The 23,081-nt window shown below is 35.0% G+C and overlaps 1 protein-coding gene and 1 non-coding gene across 11 annotated transcripts in view; both read right to left on the bottom strand.

Annotated features, from left to right (window-relative positions):
* Window positions 1-23,081, bottom strand: part of LOC105489997 (N-acetylated alpha-linked acidic dipeptidase like 2) — a 1,462,458-nt gene that overhangs the window by 26,450 nt on the left and 1,412,927 nt on the right. The window lies entirely within an intron of this gene.
* Window positions 9,902-10,005, bottom strand: LOC112428061 (U6 spliceosomal RNA). The gene has a single exon (XR_003019928.2). It is a non-coding gene; the product is annotated as a U6 spliceosomal RNA (small nuclear RNA).

Below are 23,081 nucleotides of genomic sequence, written 5' to 3'. Positions count from 1 at the left end.
ATTTCAATATTTTAACTGCTTTTGGATTTAGTTTAAAACAATATTCCAACAGGAGCTAAATTTGAAACTCATGGATGACAGAAAAAAAGCTTCTGAAAGAAACAATACAATAGACCTTTTCCAACTTGCCAGAGTGTAGCAAACCCCAAACTGACAAAAATTCACAGTTTCATCAATAAGAAGACAGCAAATATATTTTTCTCCTTACTCCATGACACTGGTTCCCTTTCAAAGTCAAGTTAGATAGTATGAGATAGTTGCCTGAGAGTGTTTTGTAACAATGGAGTCAGTTTATTACAGATATTAAGCACTCACCCACCCACCCTAAGCATTTAAATCTGTGTCTCTTTTAATGTAGCAATTTAGGGTTGAACCAGCAGGTATTTTCTGAGCATAATAAAGACATTTGTTCCAAAAGCAAAAATATAAAAATAAAAAATATAACCTTCAGATATGTGCTTCATAAACTCTGACTCTACTCCCTTCTTATCCACTGTATCTCTGTTAAATGCCTGCCCCTTTTGATAGAGGGGAAAAAAATCATGAATTGAGACTTAATCATTGACAAACTTTCTATAAAATTTCTTGAATAATTTTTATTAAGCAAAATTGGGATCAAAGTCCAGTCTTCGAGATGCAGACTTTGGGATAACTGCTTTTTAATGTAAAGGGAATGCAACAGGTAAATAAAAGGGGAAATCTACTAAAATAAAATTAAGCAGTTGAAGACAGATTTTAAGTTGTATTCATTTACTAAAAATGGTAATCGATGGTTTCCATAAAAGAATTGCTCAGAGAGGTCCAAACAAATAAGGACTATGGGGGAAGAAAAAGACTGTTTTCTGAATGGCAGTTGTTGGTAATATAAGGACAATAAGAGAATTAGAATGTTGGATGGGGGAAGGAGAGCCAATGTTACAGGCTTAAAGAATGAATGAGCAACATGGGATGAAAAACAGCAGCGAACAGGCTACTGGGGAGGTATGTCAAATGGAGGAGAGTACAGTAATATGAAAGAGTTGAGGGGAGAATGTTTGATTTGTTTTAAGACAGGCCTTGGAAGTATGTTTTCAAATCAGAGGGCAGAAATGACTGCAGCAACCAGAACGATTGATAATGTGTAGAAATGAAGGTGAGAAGAGCTCTGAAAATTGGTAGAGCAAGGCCATAAGGTAGGAGAAGGAGGAAAGAGGGGTGGCCAAGTTAGCTTTGGAAAAAATCGCTTTTACTCTTAGACAGAAGTGAGGGAGAAAAAGATACACACGGTAAGACATAAAGGGATGAAAAAGACGGAAAGTTCCTGTGCTGGCTCAGTTAAAATACTTTATGACTCAATTCTATTAATATAATTTACTTGCTATTGTCCACTAATACTACAAGTGTAGTAGTGTCCTGGCTAACCACAGCTACAACTTTTCTAGCCCACTGGGACTCCTGTGATGTTAAGACATTATTGCTTCTCTGTTGATTCTTGTGGTATCTGTGTAGTGTGTGATAACACATTGGGGTTAGATTTCAGTGATTCTTTCTGATGGGGTGCCCAAAGCAATTTCATCCATGATTACAGACTTAGATGAATTCAGGCGAACGGACATTGCAAATTAGCAAAAGAATGCTAAGGAAACATCTAATGAGAATTTAAAGAGAAAGTACTTTACCTTTGGATCATCTAGTTTCAAGCATAATGCCTAGAATAGGATAGGCACATAAATGTTTGTTGAATTAAAGGATTTATGAATGAAGCAAATAGCAGAGTTTTTGTTTGCTTGTTTGTTTGTTTTAATGGTGCTTTAGAGAAATCAGATTATAGTTGCAGAAGTTTAGTAGCTATAAGATGAATTTTGAGTAACAACTATTATTACAAGTAATTTCATCTGAAAATAATATTATTCAAAGATAAAGAAAATATTCATTTTCTATATTAAGTATGACAGATGAACGAATTTACATTCAACAATCATTTTAAATTTGAATTTTGTTTTGTTTTGTTTTACTTAATGTCTCAGACACTCACTCCTGTGGACTCCCATATTTACTTTTCCTTTTTATATCTTCCTGCTTCTACATTTGCCATCCACTATCACAGACACCTATAACAACATCACTAACCACAGTTGGGGTAATGGAGAATTTCTTAAAAAAAAAAAAAAAAAAAAGGCCTTACTACTTTCTGATCATATCTTAGACATATCATAAGCCCAACATCCTACTTTGAGTCAATTCAAGTCAATTGGGTATAAGAAAAAATGTTGGATATTTGGGAACATCTATAGCAACACTGCATAGTGGAACTATAATGTAAGTTGCATGTGTAATTTTACATTTTCTAGTAGTAAATTAAACTACATAAAAAAGAAATAAATGATGTAGTTTTATTTTATTTACAGAATATTATAATTTCAACATGAATCAATATAAAAATTATTAATGCTACATTTTCACTTCATTTTTATTTTGTGGTAGCATGTCTTAAATTCAAGTGCATATTTTATACTTATGTTAATTTTCACTAACTATATTTCACATTATCAGTAGCCACACATTGCTAGTGGCTACCACATTGAACAGCATAGATCAATAGGTCCAGATTACACAACTACAGGCTATTTTTTAACTAAACAGCTAATTGAGTTCCTTAAAAAAAATTATTCAGAATTATTTTTTTCCTGAAAACAAAACAACTAGTCAGGCTTATAACTACTTATATCTACTTTACTATATTGTTAGGCTCTGTATACTCTTTATAGATATCTGATAAGGGAGTTGTAGGAATAAGCCAGGCATTTTTTAAAAATAAGGATTTAAAAAAATTTTGTCCTAACCTTTTCTTTTAAAATGAATATGGGTAATGAAATGGAAATCTGAAACAGCAGTTTTTTTTTTTTTTTTTTTTTTTTTGAGACGGAATCTCGCTCTGTCGCCCAGGCTGGAGTGCAGTGGCCGGATCTCAGCTCACTGCAAGCTCCACCTCCCGGGTTTACGCCATTCTCCTTCCTCAGCCTCCCGAGTAGCTGGGACTACAGGCGCCCGCCACCTCGCCCAGCTAGTGTTTTGTATTTTTTTAGTAGAGACGGGTTTTCACTGTGTTAGCCAGGATGGTCTCGATCTCCTGACCTCGTGATCCGCCAGTCTCGGCCTCCCAAAGTGCTGGGATTACAGGCTTGAGCTACCGCACCCGGCCAGCAGTTTATTTCTTAACATTCTTATAAGTTAAACATTTTTTGCTGCATGCTGCCTGTATAGAGGTCCTGTCTATATCTAGCTTACCATAAATCTTACTGTTTAGAATTTTCATATCAAGGAAAGCAAATAAATATCTTATAATCTTGTTAAAAGAACTTGAAGATGCGCTCCCACCGCTGAGGCCTTTCACCATGTAATTCAGAGTAAAGATTAGTGGTCATGTTATCGAATCCTAAAATAATAGTGTATATTAGAAACATTGACAGATCTTTAATTGTAGCAGCACAAAGTGTACTACTAACTGTACCACACATCATCAATAAATAGGAATTTAGGATGCAGTTTGCTGCCTTGACCTTCAAGCTCCAATTGTGTTTCAGTCATCAAGAGTTCATACATAGTATAATTTACAATCTCTGAAAAGAGACTATGTGGACACAATAAACTACATATGTTATATGGGAGAAGAGTGGATATATAGTTGGCTTTATGGTCTCAAATTCAGTCAACCTTACTGGCAGAATTCACTTATGTTAATTTATTGCTTTTCCATCAGTAGCAAATAGCTAGTGTTTACTGTCATTTTTTTTTTTTCTATGATCTTATAACATGTGCTCATTTTAGAGAACTTTAGATATTGTCCTGTTAAGCCAAAAACATTTAGGTCTCAAAGATCTCTCAGCAAACATTTTTCTGATTATCACTTTAAGATGAATACTCCTGAATTACATGAAAAGTTAAAATTATACTCTCCTATAGCAGAAAGAGCTACAATCAAGATGACTTTATTTATGGACAGTAACATTCCTACTTATTCTGAGGTCATGCTTCCTGAGCACTGCAATCAAATTAAAATAACTGCAATCAAATTAAAATTATTTGCCCTTGGAAGGACAAATAACTCACAAAGTCCAACAGACTCTCCCTTAAGAGAGTTGGAATAATACTGAGTAACTGAAGCCATCACCAGCAGGTTCTAGCAGCTAGACACAATGACATCAATTAGAAGTAACCAATAACAATACAGAAACAAAAAGAAAAATAACAAAACACTAAAGTATTAATTCACTTTTCTAGTTTTCAGTAGCAGACTATCTGCAGTTATTTTGTCATAGAGGCAAATGACTTTCTTTGAGGACTTTATTGTATTATAAAAGAATATATAACTTGACCTTCAATCAACAAGAGAAAGTTAAATGTTATTTAAGTGGATTTTGAGAAACATAACAACTGTGATACCTTTCAGTAAGATTTTCTTGAGAAATACCCTTCCACTTTCTCATTAGCATCTCTTGAAGACTGGAGTCTACTAATTTTAAGATCCTGCTTAAGTACCACCTACCTGTTATCATGATGCCTGCCTAAATCCTACCCCAGCTGAAGAAAACAATAACACAAATCCTTTTACTCCTCAATTTCTCTGTAACTGTTTCTTCACCTTTTTGGCAGTTATTGTTGAAGATATTTTATATGAATTTTAGATTCTAAGGCACAGGAAACACTAAAGTGTTGCAGAAGAAACACTAAAATGTCACAGAGGTTAGGTTACAACAGCAGGAAGGATCTACTATTCCTAGGGTTGGAGAATGGAAATATTTGGAAATATTAAAGCTTAGAAGCTCAAAGGAAGCGTCCTGTGAAGTTGAAACTCAGGCCTCTGAATAGGGGCCACTGCTTAGCTATAACTGATGTCTCTGAGATCAGAGATGGAACCCTGTGTAACTGGACCCCAGACTTACAAGGAAGGACTTTAGTCCGCTTGCGCTGGTGTCTCTGATGAGTATCGTGAGTCTGATTTAACTAATGCTGGAAAAAGTGAAAATCAGTATTAACTTCTACTACTAGAATGAACTGTCTCTACTTAGGTGAAGAAGCATTGTTAGGGTGACAATGACAGGAAAAGAAAGCTAAAACAGGAACAAATTGTAAATAGAAAGAAGCATCTTTTCTTCCTTCCTCTGGCTTCCAGCTTTCTTTTACTGCTTCTTATTAGAGTTTATCAGGGAGTCAACTGGCAAAGTGAAAATGCAGTTTGTAGAGTCCTAGTCCGAGGTTAACACAAGATAGTATACAAGGATGGGATTGCAACAACAACAACAACAAAATAAAGCTTAATAAACTGGCACATCTATTCAGAAGAAAGCTACTATCTAATCTACACTCATATTCCTTGTATTATCTGGTGCAGTAAGCTGAATGGTGACTGTAAAGATATGTCCAGATTTAAATCTCTAGGACCTATAAATGTTACCTTATTTGCTAAAAGTGTCTTTGCAGATGTTGATATGGTTTGGCTGTGTCCCCACCCAAATCTCATCTTGAATGATAGTTCCCATAATCCCCACGTGTCTTGGGAGGGACCCAGTAGAGGGTAATTGAATCATGGGGGCGGTTCACTCTTGGTGTTCTCATGATGTGAGTGAGTTCTCAGGAGATCTGATGGTTCTATAAGGGTCTTTTCCCTCTTTTGCTCTGCCCTTCTTGCTGTTGCTATGTGTAAGTTTCCTGAGGCCTCCGCAGCCATTCGGACCTGTGAGTAATTAAACCTCTTTCCTTATAAATTACCCAGTCTCAGGTGTGTCTTTATTAGCAGTATGAGAACAGACTAATACAGATGTGATTACGGATTTTGATATAAGGAGATTATCCTGTATTATGTGAATGAGCCCTAAATCCCATCACAAGTCTCCTTGTAAAAGAGAGATGGGGAGAGATTAAATAGATACACAAAGAAGAGAAGGCCATGTGAAGACTGAGGCAGAGATTGGAGTGATATGGTCACAAACAAGGGAATGCCACAGTCACAGGAAATGGATTCTCCCTTAGAGCCAGAGAAAACATAGCCCTGCTGACCTCTTGATTTCAGACTTCTGGCCTCCAGAACTGGAAGGGAATAAATTTCTGTTGTTTTAAGTCACCTAATTTATGGCAATTTGTTATGAAAGCCACAGGAAACTAATACATTTAGGTTATGCCTTTTACATAATAGATATTACAATTTTATGAAGTAAGTAAAATCAGAATCACAAAACTTTTTATTTACTCAGAGAAAGTTTAATCTACATAGAAAATCTACTAACATAACACTAATGAGTTAAGATAAATGGAACCTGTCTAAACCTAATCAAAATTGTATGCAAAATTAATAATTTGACTTTGGAAAATATGATTTTATGGATTATCAAGCCTTTCAATTGTGACTTATAATAATAAATGTATAAAATAAAAGGGCAAACATTTTCTGAAGTAAAATGAAGCATAAGTACTCATCAATCTCTAGTAGTTAACCTAGAAAAATATTTTACTACATTTTTAATTCTTAACTCTCTATGTCTGAAATGACTTTCTATTCACCCATTTGATTTTCTATTTTAGGAAAAAATATGGCATTATGAATCAGCTTTGAAAAAATGCCTATTCTTTAGTTGTTCAAAGCTGTCTATTTAATTTCATGGTTAAGAAAAGAAAAGAGAAATTGGAAACACAGGAAATGTACAAACCACCTGCAGAGAGGATACTTAACATTTGGTGCCTATATTACATTCTTCCCTGTAAAACTTTTGTGTCTGACAAGGCTACATTTTATTGGCTTTTGAATTATATTGTGTAAAATTAGATTGAGTTAGCATATCATCCAAACTCCCTGGTGTAGCATATGTAAGCTTTGATTAGAAGATGAGACCTACTATGATTAGCAATAAAAGAATTGGAGGCACTGTACCTGGCACAGTTGAAGGCTATCCCTTCCAGAAATATTTGGCTATGTTTCCTCCCATTTCACATTATTGCATAAAGACTAGATTACTATTTGCATATAATTATTTTGGATGAGAAAGAGAAGGCAAGGCAAATTTTTAGTCTACATTAGGATTAGCCAAATATAACTAGACAGATACAAACAGAATTTCTTCTCAAGATTATTTAGTCATTTAAAGTGCGTAACAAAAGTAATCTTGCCTTGTCAATCATATCATTTGAGCTGAAGTCAGCAGAATCCCATTTAGAAAAGATTCATTCTTTCTACATCATAGCTGTTAAAACCCACTCCTCATGGGAAAGATCTGCTATTCTTGATTTCTTCCCTCATCTCTATTCTCATATCTAATCCATCACCAAGTTTTTGTAGATTATATGTCTGAAATGTTACAAATTAATCTTCTCTATATTTGCATTCCCACCAACATGATCTCTGTGATGATTAATTTTACGTGTCAATGTAGTGAGGCAATACTGCCTAGTTGTTTGTTCAAACACTAGTCCATATGTTGCTGTGAAGGTGTCTTACAGATGCAATTAAGATTTACAATCAGTTCACTTTAAGTAAAGGAGATTGCCCTTGATAATGTGGGTAGGCTTCATCTAATCAGTTGGAGGCCTCAAAAGCAAAACATGAGGTATCCTGAAGAAAAAAGAACTCTGCCTTGGACTATTAATACAATATAGAAATTCTAAGTAAATTTATAGCCTGCTACAGCCTGCCTACAGATATTGGAGTCAAGACTATAACATCAACTCTTCCCTGAGTCGTCAGCCTTCCTTATCCATAGATTTCACACTTGCCAACCTCCTCAATCATATGAACCAATTCCTTAAAATTACACACAGACACACACAGAGACACACACATAGGGACACACACACACACATATGCACACACACATATACATGCAATCTCTTACTGTCCTATTGTTCTGTTTCTCTGGAAAATCCTGACTGACATGCCTAGATTATTAAAAGAGCATATCAGTGCTAATTTTTCCATTTCTTCCATTACCTCTAAAATCTGTTTTCTACGTAGCAATCAGAGATATACAGAATACATGATGATAGATTACACATAAATAGACAAAAAGTATGTTATAATCTACCTATAATCAGATATTAAAGGTCCTGAAAATAAGACTTAACCCCTCTCTGTGGCCTCTAGGCCCTTGTTTAATTTTTCAGTCTCAGCCCAAGTTACTCCCCCAAATCTATTTAGCTACCTTAAAGGAAAAGGTGATGTTTCTTTCCTTCAAGACAATTGTAAAGTTTGTGATGACATATTTATTTGTTCTTTTGTCTGCTTATTTTCTGTTTCTTCCCAACAGAAAGTAAAGTCCCAAAGGGTAAGGTTGATATTTATATTTTTGAGCATTGTATTCTCAGTGCCTGGTATAGTTTTGCATATGCATATTAATTCATAAGCATATGAATTAATAAGTATAATGGAATCAGTAGTAATTTTAGATAAGTATTTTGAAAAAGTGACATCAAATTCTAACTTACAGGCAAGAAAGGTAGTAAGATTAAAAAGAGAATCAGGAAATGCAAGAAACAAAATATCACCCAAGCCATAGGCATTAATCTTATAGTCTAGATAGGAGTAACAGCAAAGTATTAAATATCCATTTTTGTATGTGTAAGATAAAATATATTCTGCTTCTCTTTTGGCTCACAATATGACCATTTTATTCAAACTCTGTTTGAAATCTTCTTTTTATACCACTCCAGTCTGTGAAGCTACTACTTTTTTTTTTTTTTTTTTTTTTTAGACAATGTCTCATTCAATCGCCCAGGCTGGAGTGCTGTGGAGCAATCTCAGCTCACTGCAACCTCCTTCTCCCAGGTTCAAGGGATTCTCCTGTCTCAGCCTCCGGAGCAGCTGGGACTACAGGGGCGCAGTACCACGCACAGCGAAGTTTTTGTATTTTTAGTAGAGACGGGGTTTCGCCATGTTAGCCGTGCTGCTCTCAAATTCCCGACCTCAAGTGATCTTCCAGCCTCTGCCTCCCGAAGTGTCAAGATTACAGGCGTGAGCCACTTTTGTTTGTCAAAAAACAAATGCCTGACTGAATTTGTTTTTTAAAATAAAATTCAGAATGGCTGCAACCAGGTTCTATTCCTTAACTAATTTATGTAATTTACCATCTCTGGTAACTTTGAAGAAAAGAAAAAGTAATTTTTCTGAACTTCAGAGCCCTTACCAACACCATGGGAAAATACCAACCTGGATGAGTAATCTGATAGATCAAAAAACTGTATACGGAGCCCCTGGGAGTACGCGGAGAGACAGACGGCTTTCAAACAAGAAAGGCCTGGTAAAATTACCAGCTCCAACAATTATTACATAAGCTATTGTGAAGACCAGAGATATACATCCAGTATATTAAGTGTCTGGTACATGAGTTTTATTTAGTTCTTAAAATTCTCATAGGCAGTATCCTGATAGCCTAACCATTGTTTGATATGGACATGTATTATACATGGAACAATCCCAATAAAACCTGGTGTGGGCCGACAAAACCCCAATAAAACACCATCATGACCAATTATGGCACAAGGCAGGTCCCTGTTCTTTTAAGATCTGGGGAAAAGGGCATAAAGGACCAAGAAAGTTTCTCTGGATAAATTAGTCAACAAACATTTTTCAAAGTGCAGAAAAAGATACAAAATTTGCAACAGTCATCACGCAGGACTTGGAAGGCAGAAGTAGAACCGAATCTGCTTTCTTCAGCAACGGTTGCAGGCAGACAAACAGGCAAATGTCAAAAGGAGATTCATAGAATTTCTCAGAGAGCTGCTGGAAGTTGCCTGCCTGAGAACTGCAGGTGGCGGGTGCTGTCATTGAAGGTTCTATTTCAGTTCTAGTAGTTCTTGATTCTATGAAACTTAGCTTAAAGAAAGCTAAAGAAACTTCAAGCTTCCTTGACTTTAAAATACATCTTTTTTTGTTTATAATAATATGGAACACTTCATGAATTGTCATGTCATCCTTGCGCAAGGGCCACACTAATCTCTGTATCATTCCAATTTTAATATATGTGATACCAAAGTGAGCATTTCCATCACTTTTATATCTTCAACACTTCTAATGCACATATGTACTTATAATTCTATTCAAATTATTCCTAATTTGAATACCTAGATTGCCTTCTTTCTCAGTGAAACTTGTCAGATAAAGGTAGACTTGGAGGAAATACTTGAACCCCACTAAATGTAATTTGAGGGTTTGTGGCAGTTTTATAAGGATTATATCAATTATAAATTAAATCATGTATTATATTTAACTCTAATTATAGACTATGGGGTGAGTACTTCCCATTTCATCCATTATTGCCCTTATAAATTTCCAAGTTGATCTAATCTAAGTATGATTATAAATTTACAGACCTATATTTTTTAATCAGTTGAAAATGTTGTAGTCTTGTGTTTTTAGCAAGCAGACTGGTTAAGCAGCACAATCAAGTGTAGTGGCTGGCAAACCAGGTACTCCTTCGAGGTGACTGTGGAAACAGAGGCAACATTCATGTTCCTTTCCTTATCAACTAGTGTAGCTCATGTAAGCTTTCATTTGAACAAAGGATTCCACTGGGGATGGTGTACAGGACTAAATATGTGCTTTATAGAATCGTGCCTATTGGCTGCCTGTCCTTTCCTTGTGTATCATCTCAATATGCCATACTGGCTCCATAGTTTTTGTGGCTTACAGATCTACTTTCTTATTATAAGAAGAAAATTTTGCTACTCGTAATCCAGAAAATGTCAAGTGCAAAATGATTCCTGAGCATTTCATCTACTAAACACATGATTTACACAGCAATTGGAAACTTTAGTTTCATTATGTAGCAAAATGAGGTTTCAGGTGCTTCAGTACAAAGAAAATACTCACCATGATCCTTTCTCTTAATTCTCTTTGGATCATATTAAATCAGAAAGATATTTATACCCATAAAATAAAATAAAATAGCAGATAAAATAAAGGAGAGAGAAACAAATGCTAAAATGTCTAACCTGGCTTCATAGGGAACCCATTGAAATAATTATTTCCCTGAAATGCATTTAAAAATATGGAACTCAATTTGTATTAGTTTTGAACACTTCCTCAACTAATATTTTCATTGTCTTAGAGATTCACTAGTTTATCTCTTCTTACCTAATTGATTAGAGAGTAAATGTCATGGAAGTTCAGTGACTTATTCTGGAGTCTTTTGGGTCTTCAGCCCACAACTCTTAAGTTCCCAGTCTGCTGAGCCCTCCTCTATACTATATTGTTATTTATGTAAAAACATTTTTAATTATAGTATATGAGATTTGGCAGAGAAATATGCCTACTTTTTAAATTACATCTAAGATTTACAGAGACACAAAGGGATACACATTATTTTGAGACAAGATAATGTTACTGATTTAGGACAATAAGGCATATGTCTTTTCCAGACATAGGGATAAATTTGGTGTCTCACAGATGCAATTTTGTCACTATCAAGGTTAAGGGATGTAATTCTGAAATGTGGAAAACTTAATTTATACATATTTGGCTCTATTAACACTAAAACCTAATTAAATTTATTGGTGATATCTGAGCAAACTAGGGATAATTTGGATCAAATGTATGTGGTATTGTCTAGCAGAAAGAGTAGTGGTTTTAAAGAAAACAAACTAGGTTTGAATCCCATTTCTGCCACATGTTAACTTTTCTAAGTCTTGGTTTTCTTATATGTATAAAGGGAATAATAAGACCAATCTGGCAGAATTGTTAGAAGTGTTACAAATAATACATGAAAAATGTGCAGCACAGTGCCTGGTATAAACAAATCATCCTCTATGGAAAGTATTGTTGTTATTGTTAGTCTTAATTATTCAATGTACCATCAAGTCACAACTCACTCTCAGACTGGCAATGGGTCTTGACTTGCAAATATGACAACAGTAATTTTTTTCTCACTTTAAATGAGGATGTACCTTAAAACTGAAAGAAACATTTTTATAAAACCCAAACAGTTATACACAAAAGGATTACTATTTTGATACTAGCAGACTGGATCTCAGATTAATTACTCTTATTTTATTGTCAATTGAAATTTTATTTTTTTTGGTCAGTTTTTTATTATTATTATTATTATACTTTAAGTTCTAGGGTACATGTGCATAACGTGCAGGTTTGCTACATATGTATACTTGTGCCATGTTGGTGTGCTGCACCCATCAACTCGTCAGCACCCATCAACTCGTCATTTACATCAGGTATAACTCCCAATGCAATCCCTTCCCCCTCCCCCCTCCCCATGATAGGCCCCAGTGTGTGATGTTCCCCTTCCCGAGTCAAAGTGATCTCATTGTTCAGTTCCCACCTATGAGTGAGAACATGCGGTGTTTGGTTTTCTGTTCTTGTGATAGTTTGCTAAGAATGATGGTTACCAGCTTCATCCATGTCCCTACAAAGGACACAAACTCATCCTTTTTTATGGCTGCATAGTATTCCATGGTGTATATGTGTCACATTTTCTTAATCCAGTCTGTCACTGATGGACATTTGGGTTGATTCCAAGTCTTGGCTATTGTGAATAGTGCCGCAATAAACATACGTGTGCATGTGTCTTTATAGCAGCATGATTTATACTCCTTTGGGTATATACCCAATAAAGAGATGGCTGGGTCATATGGTACATCTAGTTCTAGATCCTTGAGGAATCGCCATGCTGTTTTCCATAATGGTTGAACTAGTTTACAATCCCACCAACAGTGTAAAAGTGTTCCTATTTCTCCACATCCTCTCCAGCACCTGTTGTTTCCTGACTTTTTAATGATCGCCATTCTAACTGGTGTGAGATGGTATCTCATTGTGGTTTTGATTTGCATTTCTCTGATGGCCAGTGATGATGAGCATTTTTTCATGTGTCTGTTGGCTGTATGAATGTCTTCTTTTGAGAAATGTCTGTTCATGTCCTTTGCCCACTTTTTGATGGGGTTGTTTGTTTTTTTCTTGTAAATTTGTTTGAGTTCTTTGTAGGTTCTGGATATTAGCCCTTTGTCAGATGAGTAGATTGCAAAAATTTTCTCCCATTCTGTAGGTTGCCTGTTCACTCTGATGGTAGTTTCTTTTGCTGTGCAGAAGCTCTTTGGTTTAATGAGATGCCATTTGTCAATTTTGGCTTTTGCTGCCGTTGCTTTTGGTGTTTTAGACATGAAGTCTTTGCCCATGCCTATGTCCTGAATGGTACTACCTAGGTTTTCCTCTAGGGTTTTTATGGTATTAGGTCTAACATTTAAGTCTCTAATCCATCTTGAATTAATTTTTGTATAAGGAGTAAGGAAAGGATCCAGTTTCAGCTTTCTACTTATGGCTAGCCAATTTTCCCAGCACCATTTATTAAATAGGGAATCCTTTCCCCATTTCTTGTTTCTCTCAGGTTTGTCAAAGATCAGATGGCTGTAGATGTGTGGTATTATTTCTGAGGACTCTGTTCTGTTCCATTGGTCTATATCTCTGTTTTGGTACCAGTACCATGCTGTTTTGGTTACTGTAGCCTTGTAGTATAGTTTGAAGACAGGTAGCGTGATGCCTCCAGCTTTGTTCTTTTGACTTAGGATTGTCTTGGAGATGCGGGCTCTTTTTTGGTTCCATATGAACTTTAAAGCAGTTTTTTCCAATTCTGTGAAGAAACTCATTGATAGCTTGATGGGGATGGCATTGAATCTATAAATAACCTTGGGCAGTATGGCCATTTTCACGATATTGATTCTTCCTATCCATGAGCATGGTATGTTCTTCCATTTGTTTGTGTCCTCTTTGATTTCACTGAGCAGTGGTTTGTAGTTCTCCTTGAAGAGGTCCTTTACATCCCTTGTAAGTTGGATTCCTAAGTATTTTATTCTCTTTGAAGCAATTGTGAATGGAAGTTCATTCATGATTTGGCTCTCTGTTTGTCTGTTACTGGTGTATAAGAATGCTTGTGATTTTTGCACATTGATTTTGTATCCTGAGACTTTGCTGAAGTTTCTTATCAGCTTAAGGAGATTTTGGGCTGAGACAATGGGGTTTTCTAAAAATACAATCATGTCATCTGCAAACAGGGACAATTTGACTTCTTCTTTTCCTAACTGAATATGCTTTATTTCTTTCTCTTGCCTGATTGCCCTAGCCAGAACTTCCAACACTATGTTGAATAGGAGTGGTGAGAGAGGGCATCCCTGTCTTGTGCCAGTTTTCAAAGGGAATTTTTCCAGTTTTTGCCCATTCAGTATGATATTGGCAGTGGGGCTGTCATAAATAGCTGTTATTATTTTGAGGTACGTTCCATCAATACCGAATTTATTGAGCGTTTTTAGCATGAAGGGCTGTTGAATTTTGTCAAAAGCCTTTTCTGCATCTATTGAGATAATCACGTGGTTCTTGTCTTTGGTTCTGTTTATATGCTGGATTATGTTTATTGATTTGCGAATGTTGAACCAGCCTTGAAACAAGTTGTTAAATGTCTAGTCAAATTGTGTTTGAATGCTGTCTGTTAAAATGAGATATGTTCTTTCTTTTAATATTGACAAAATGAGTGACTGAAAAAAATGAGGCTTGAATTTCAGTATATCAATCGGTTTTTCTTAAAATTTGGGAGCTTTTTTGCTCCTTTTAGAAGTGGAAACTACAAAAATATAAAAGGATACATAATTATAAAACTAATGTATGTATTTATTCATAAAAGGGTAAAAGGAAATGTATATAATGATCGACGTTACAAAGATTTTGTATATGAGCCAGGTCTTCAACCTTCTTTTGGAAATTTTACATTGTCATTGCGTAGATTATAAAATTTTGTATTCATACATAGATTCTTTTGTGTAAGTGGTCGCTATTAGAATATGTAAAAAGCATTATGGTAATTCTTAATCACTAGTTATTTTTCATAGTCTAAAGAAATCAGAGGCATTGCTGATAGAATTAATGACAAGAGAAACAATGCTGGGGTTTTAGTTCCGTTCAGACCACCCACACCTCACTAAAAGAAAGTACAACCGGAACAAAGTAGTCATTATCCTAATCAAACGCGGAACATGAGGTTCTATTGGGACTTATATAACTAACTCTAATTAAAACACCATGAAAACTGTATAATGAGATCATTGTTATTCTGAAGTGATTTGGGGGGGGTTGGGTTTCAACCTCTTAATTTTATGTATGTACTGAATATGTAGATGGAAATTGATTATATAATACCTGAGAAATGTGGCTTTTTAATAGTTCTGTCTCATGTCATTGCTTGCCTAAGTATAAACCGATTCTAACATCTTTCAAAAGCAAAGTTTTGGGAGCTTGTGTGTTTGAAAAATACTTTTAGTGGATTGCTTTCTTTGTTTATTCTTGGTTAAAGGCAGAAGCATCTTGACATTTACATTGCTATTTTTCTGCTTTCAAGGATGCTAACAAAAAAAAATGGTCTTGGCTAGGATTAGCTTGAAATGGTCCCCTGAACTTCCACAAGGTCATTCTGGCAATCTCTGAAATAATTTCCTTTATTATGAACCTGCTGTGACATCTTCCATAAGGACACAATGCCAGAGATACACAAGGCATGCATATGTATATACACATACATGTACTGTCCCTCAAATTACAAATAGGCTGTGCTCCCCAAACTCCTGATTATGGCCATTGTTTGGAACTCAGAAGTGTTTTCCCAAAGAAAGAATAATGTAAGTATAGTTACTTAGATAGTCCCTGTAGTCTGCTTAGCCAAGATGTAACTGAAATACCATACATAAAAAATAACAATGGGATACTAGACCATAATCAATAGTTTTGTTTTAAATGTAATAATTAGACTTTAATTCGTCTCTAATGGTGGTGTTGGAGGATGTTCACTTTTCCTGAGAGTCCTATTTCTATCTAGCAGTCAGAATTAGACACTAGCTCATGTTTGCTTTCTTGATTTCTCACGCCTTTCAAATCAACACAAATGAAAGAGTGAATCTCTGATTCTCTTTTCCAAAGCTACACCAAATTTCCTATCCTTTTGTAAAATTTCCCGATAAACCTATCTTACCACAGTAATGCAGCAGTGTGTGTGTGTGTATGTGTGTGTCAGAATGGGGAAGAAAGGAAACCCTTATTACTGTTTAACTGCTATCTCTTTAAATGTGGAGAGAGAATAAAGATGAGATTTTTACGGAGATGTGCCATCTTAATGCATAAATGTGGGGTCATGTTCATATACCTTACACACATGTTATTAGCAGCATATTAATAGAAATCCTTTGTCATTATATTTTTGTTTGGAGCAGTTTTGAAATTCCATGGCTTTCTATTTGTATACTAAAAGATTAAAATCAAAGATCTTTCTCTTTCTGTTCAGTTTAGTCCAATCACTTTAAATAAAAGAGAGGGCAATAATTATTGCTCTCTCATTTTAAGACTATGTAAGCTAGTGCATGGGTGAGTGAAGAAAGGAGATAGAGACACAACAGTAACCTCAAGGACTCATACCCTTAAACATTGGAGTAATTTGTGAGAAGGCTAGAAATCTTGCTGAAATTTGCTAAAATAAGCTAAGAAGACGCACTTTTTAAAAAGATATTAAATTTCAACCACAAAATGGTTGGTTCCAAAATCTAAAAAGTAGTTTAAATGTCAAAACTTAAAACACGTAGGAGAATATGCCCCAGAAGACCATGATGCTTATACAACAGTACTCCCCAAACGCCTAAAGAAAGTGATTTAATAGAAGTCTTTTCTACTGGAAAAGGTTTGTCATTTAAAGACCCAAGATTTATTTTAGAACCTAGTGCTACTTAGATATTTTATTTACTCTTTTCTTAACTGCATATATAATGTCACTCCTCAAAGTCTATTTTCTATGAGATGTTGCAACCCCTCAATTGGCAAGCAATAAGCAAAGGTTTAATAAAGGGAAGGACAATACATTGAAAATTAAACGTGAAGGAAATACTTCACTGCTGTGATTCTGGGGAAAGAGAACTGGTGTCACTTAATTTTTAAATATGTCTCCCTTGGTTAATAGTGATATGGGGGAGCTTTGGAAATGAGAACATTATCAGAGTCTGAAGTATTAATAATCTTTTGAGATCTGTTTTAGAGATGAAAACCTGATGCTCAGAAATGCTAATTATCTTGCTGCAGACCATTTAAGAAGAAAAAGACAAATTTTCATCTCAAATCTCTTCCTACTTTTAAAAATCCCAAGTCCAGTGCTCTCTTATAATATCATTGTTATTTGGTATTCTTAATTTTGAAAGCTATTCTAATGTGAACAAGTGAGATGCTTATCACAAAAAGCAATATTAAAACTATATTGTATGACAAAAAGCAATTCAACAGAGAAAGGAGAGTCTTAACAAACAATGCTGGAACAACTGGACATCTATATGCAAAAAAAAAAAAAAAGAATTGAAACACAGACCTTATCCTTTTCATGAAAATTAACTCAGAATGGATCATAGGACTAAATGTAAAATGCAATACTACAAAACTTCTAGAAGATAATATAAGATAAAATCTGAGTGACCTTGGGTTTGACAATAACTTTTGAAGTATGACACAAAAAGCATAGGAAAGAAAAGTTGGTAAACTGAATTTTATGAAAATTATAATTTAATTTTCAAATTTCGTTAAAATTAACAACTTCTGCTCTGCAAAAGGCACTGTTAAGAGAGTGAAAAGATAAGCCATAGTCTGGGAGAAAATCTTTTGCAAAACATGTATCTAATGGAGGACTGGTGTCCAAAGTATAAAAATATGCCTGAAAACTCAACAATAAGAAAAAATCCCTCAATTTTAAAAATGGGCAAAAGAGCTGAACAGATACCACATCAAATAAAATATGTAGATGGCAAATAAGCATATGAAAAGATGCACAACATCATATACCATTGGGGAACTGCGGATTCAAACAACAATGAAATATCAACATACATCTGTTAGAATAGCTAAAATCCAAAACACTGACACAAATGCGGATGAAGATGTGGAGCGACAGAAAGTTTCATTGACTATTGGTGGGCATGAAAAATGGTACAGCCACTTTGAAAGACAGTTTGGCAGTTTCCTACAAAACTAAACATAGGCTTACCACATTATCCAGCAATTGCACACTTTATTATCTGCTGAAATAAATTGAAATGTATGTCCACAAAAAAGCCTGCACCAAAATATGTATAGTCACTTTATTCACAACTGCCAAAACTTGAAAGCAACAAAAATGCCCTTCAATAGATAAATGAATAAACAAACTGGTATAGCTATACAATGGAATACCACTCAGTGATAAAAAGAAATGAACATGGATAAAATGCACTGCATATTGCTAAGTGAAAGAAGCCAGTCCAACAAGGTTGCATGCTGTACTATTCCAAATATGTGACATTCTGGAAAAGGCAAAGCTATGGAGACAGTGAAAAGATCAGTGGTTGCCAGAGGTTCAGTAGGAAGGAATGAATAGGTGGAGCACAAGAGATTTTAGGGCACTAAAACTGTTGTATATGACCCTGCAACAGTGGGTACATATTATTATACATTTGTCAAAGACCAAAGAATATACAACCTAAAGAGCGAACCCTGATATTAAACTATTCATCTTAGTTTGTATCTATATTGATTCACCAATGTTGTATCAAGATTGGCTCATAGTAACAAATATACCAACACAAGATTTTAACAATTGGGATAACTGTGTCTAGGAAGAGGGGATGCTGAGGAGTCATACGAGAATTTCGTACTTTCTGCTCAATTATTTTCTAAGCCTAAACCTGCTTTAAAAAATAAAGACTATCAATTTGTTTAAGAAAAGCTTCTTATAGTGGGAATGCACAGGTTTACCAGGTCAGACTCCTTGCTCTGCTTTTGTGGAGTAATAACTACAGGGAGCAAAAAAGGATCTAATGACAAAACGCAGACGCCCAGAGATCTCTCCAGACACACACAGTACCCAGGAATGGTAGAGCACTGCCTACTGGAATGACAGTAAAGGAAGGAATGAGATAGAAGATTTAGAATTCTTAAGAAAATACAGAATCCCCTGTCTACTCAAGAGCAACAAGTCAAATTTTACACTGCCAAATTTGATAGTAGTGATATTTTCGTGACGCTTTGTAATTTTCAACATACTTTCACTGACGTGGTCCCTGAACATAGATATTGTTTTGCTGGCTCCCCACTACTGACCAAGTTCAGTACTTCCAATGTACTTCACAGCTTTTTCATTTATGGCTTTGCAGTCTATCCTGGTGCCCTTTCCCTCTCCCCTTACTCAGAATTAGATGCCCCTCGAAAACAGAGGTTGTGAGAGTTAATAGTCTGTAGAGCTGGAAATAACTTTAGAAATTATCTTTATCCACAGATCTTCATATAATTACATGTAGACACAGAGTGCTTTACCTAAATGGCTAGATAAATGAGGCAGAGAAGAGGCCCTTTCCAGTACTCAATCCTGTTTTCCCACCTAGACCTAGAGGAATTCTAAAATCAACCTGCAACGAGATTCTTAGAGCCACACAATCACTAAATTAACCAATTCTTCCTAAACATCACCTCCTAAATTGGCCCTTGGCTCTTCATTCCTGACACCAACATGTCAATTCATGTTCTTTTCACCCCATGCCTTTCCTACTCCTATATTCTTCTAAAGCTTTCTGCTCTCTCCTGACTCCAGTGCACCCTCTCAGGAACACCAGATAAATCCTCCTAACAACACATATTTCTCCATGGCTTTTTTGTGTCCTTGAAAAATAAAGCCCAAACCTCTCAACAGAACATTTAAGGGACTCCACAACTTGATCTTACCTACCTTTGCATAACCATGAACCCAATGACCATTCAAACTAGTCTACCTTTTGTACTTCACTCCTGAGCACACCACACACAACTTCTCCTTTGTGTCTTTCTTCAAACTGTCGTCCTGGAAATGCACCTTAATTTAACGGGCATACTATCATTCCCTCAAGCCCATATACATCTTTCTCTTTCCCTATAAAGTCTTCTGTGGCTGGGCATGGTGGCTCATGCCTGGAATCCCAGCACTTTGGGAGGCCAAAGCAGGCAGATCACGAGGTCAGGAGTTTGAGACCAGCCTGACCAACATGGTGAAACCCTGTGTCTACTAAAAATACAAAAATTAGCCAGGCATGGTGGCATGTGCCTGTAATCCCAGCTACTCCGGAGGCTGAGGCAGGAGAATCGTTTGAACCCAGGAGGCAGAGGTAGCGGTGAGCCAAGATCCCGTCACTGCACTCCAGCCTGAGCGACAGAGCGAGACTCCATCTCAAAAAAAAAAAAAAAAAAAAAAAATGTATTTCTTGACTACCACAAGACAATACTTTCTCTCTTCACTGAATCACAAAAGTACTTCTTGGCTGTAGTATTCATTGGGTACTTTGAGTAAGTATTCTGTACCTGTATTTGATATATAATTTATGTATTTTAGCTCTTGAATTAAATTAAGCTCCTTGAAGGTAGGGATCTTATATTGCCAGTTTCCAGCAGTATTGCACAGAGCAGCGTTCAATGAGGAGCCAGCTTTAGATGCAACATCATAGGATTCAAAATCTTTGAATCCTCTGTTTCCAGATTATTGGGAATATTATTCTGCATATTCCAAAAATAATATTTTCCAATGTTTAGTGGCACTTTTATTGAGACGATATTTTTTGGGACATGATCTAAATGCAAAATGAAGTATTTGGCTTTATACAGTAAAGTTCTGTCAAGAACTTTCTTAAAATGCAAATCATTTTTCACTTCTTTCTTATGTATTAGATGAGAATTCTGTATGTCCAATGGGTTAAAGAGTGAGATTCTTATGTGAATAACATCTCTAAAGACTGTTTAACATTAAAAAGAAATTGAACCCTGTTCACCAAATGTTCTTTTGTACAATATTATTAACAATTGCATTTTATCTCTATATAATTATCGCTATAAATAATCAATCTACTTTTCATTTGCTTAAACTCAAATTTTTACTTTGAATATTTCCTTCCCCATTGAGAATGTGCTTATAACCATTGAGAGTGTAAATCCTATTGTAATTTTGAAATGTTTGCATCAGTAATTTTTAGAAATGTGAATTAGCTATCAAGAAAAAACATGAAGTAGGATGATTTGTTACGTATTTTATAAATGAAGTACAAATTTGTGACAATTTTGAGATAAAGGTCAGTCAGATACATCTAAATGAAAGTAATCTATTTACACTGTTATAGTATATATATGTATATACACATAAATTAATATATATAAATTAATAAACTAACATGAATTAATAGAGCTAAGGAAAAGAACGGGAGACATGTATCCCTTCAATAACTATAGTAATAGTTTAGCACAATTTCAAAATAGTGAACCAAAAATTTTCACTCCTAAAGTTTGTTATATGAGTTAGCACATTATTGTAATCAATACTTTGAGGCTTGCATAATGAGAACACAAGGTATATGTAATTACATTACTAACAGGAAAAAAATGTTTAATCATTTTTAACTCAGGGGCAGACAAATATCTACTTTTCTACTCAAAATGCATGATCAAGTAAATTGAGTTCATAAACATTTTTGAAAGGATAATAAAAAGTTTACCAGATGTATAATTTAGAACATAGAAGGGTCTTCCATTTCCAGTGCAAGTGCCAAAAAAGACAAATGGGGAAAGCTTACTGTATTATACAAAACTATGTTCTTTCCATATAATTTGTAATAATTTCTGAATTTTTCTTAAAAGTAAATAGAATAATTTACTATATATATATATATATAACCTAAGTTATCTACTTTATGACTTTTTAGTAATGCTAGATTTTAAAATGTGGTTTGATTTTTCTCCTCAGCAATTATTACATCTAGCATCATTATATTTATTTAATTACTTTGTTCATTCTGTTTCCCCATTCCCACCACTAGAATATACCTCATCAGGGAAGGTAACTTAAGGTGACAGCTATGTCCCTGATGCTTAAAAAAATACAAGGAGCTTACAAAGTGTCTTAACCATATCTTTAAACTCATACCTTTATGAGTTTAAATTCATAAAGGAAAATTATCAAATATCAGGCTTTAAAAACATCTTTTATTATTAAGGAGTCTCATTCCACCATCTCCTTTTATAGATGTAGAAATTAAGATGTTGAAAGATTAAGTGATGTGTGAGGTCACAGAACTTTAGTACTAATGGGCACCTTAAACCTCATGTGGTCCAAATATTCAGGTGCTTAGGGCCACCCAGCCTATTGTTTAATGTCTGCAATGATAAGGCTTTTGCTACTTTATAATAGCAAAATATTTATTCTTTTACTTTTTTCTCATATGTAATGAAGATTTCTATACCTGTACATCAATTCTTTAGTCCTAGTTAAAACCTTTGTTTATACATAGTATGTCTAGACCAGGGTATATCATGAGAAGAAGCGGGAGGCAAAGAGATATTGGGGGAAGAATGGAGTAGGAGGAGTTTAGGCCAGAACTTTCAGTCTTAAAGGGCCACAAATTTAGACTTCCACACTACATAAAATTATACATACATACATACACATACCCACATATACACATATATAAAATATATATACACAAATATATACATATGTATACTATATATACACATATACATATACTAAATATGTCATATACACACATTACATATGTATATATTAAACAGAAGAATATGTATTTATATGTCGTGTCTCATAGAATTATCAGTTAAATAAAAACTGTTTAAATATGCCATAATCTTTTTCTAAAATGTGTAGAGATTCAGGAGGTATATGTGCCGGTTTGTTACATGGACGTATTATGTAATGGTGAAGTTTGGGCTTCTAGTGTACCCATCACCCAAATAGTGAACAGTGTATCCAGTATGTGACTTTTCAACTCTCCCTCTTTTGCAGTTTCCAGTGTCTGTTTCTCTCTGTATATCCATCTGTATCTATTATTGATCTCCAACTTATGTGTGAGCACATGTGGTATTTGATTTTCTGTTTCAGAGTTATTTCACTTAGGATAATGGACTCCAGCTCTATCCATGTTGCTGCAAAAGACATGATTTCATTCCTTTTGATGACTGCTTAGTATTCCATAGAGTACATATACCACATTTTTTAATCCAATCATATGTTGATAGACACTCAGGTTGATTCTATGACTTC

Source organism: Macaca nemestrina, chromosome 2 (assembly GCF_043159975.1).
Source record: "Macaca nemestrina isolate mMacNem1 chromosome 2, mMacNem.hap1, whole genome shotgun sequence".
Classification (NCBI taxonomy): Eukaryota; Metazoa; Chordata; class Mammalia; order Primates; family Cercopithecidae; genus Macaca; species Macaca nemestrina.
This window is presented reverse-complemented; position numbering and strand designations above follow the sequence as displayed.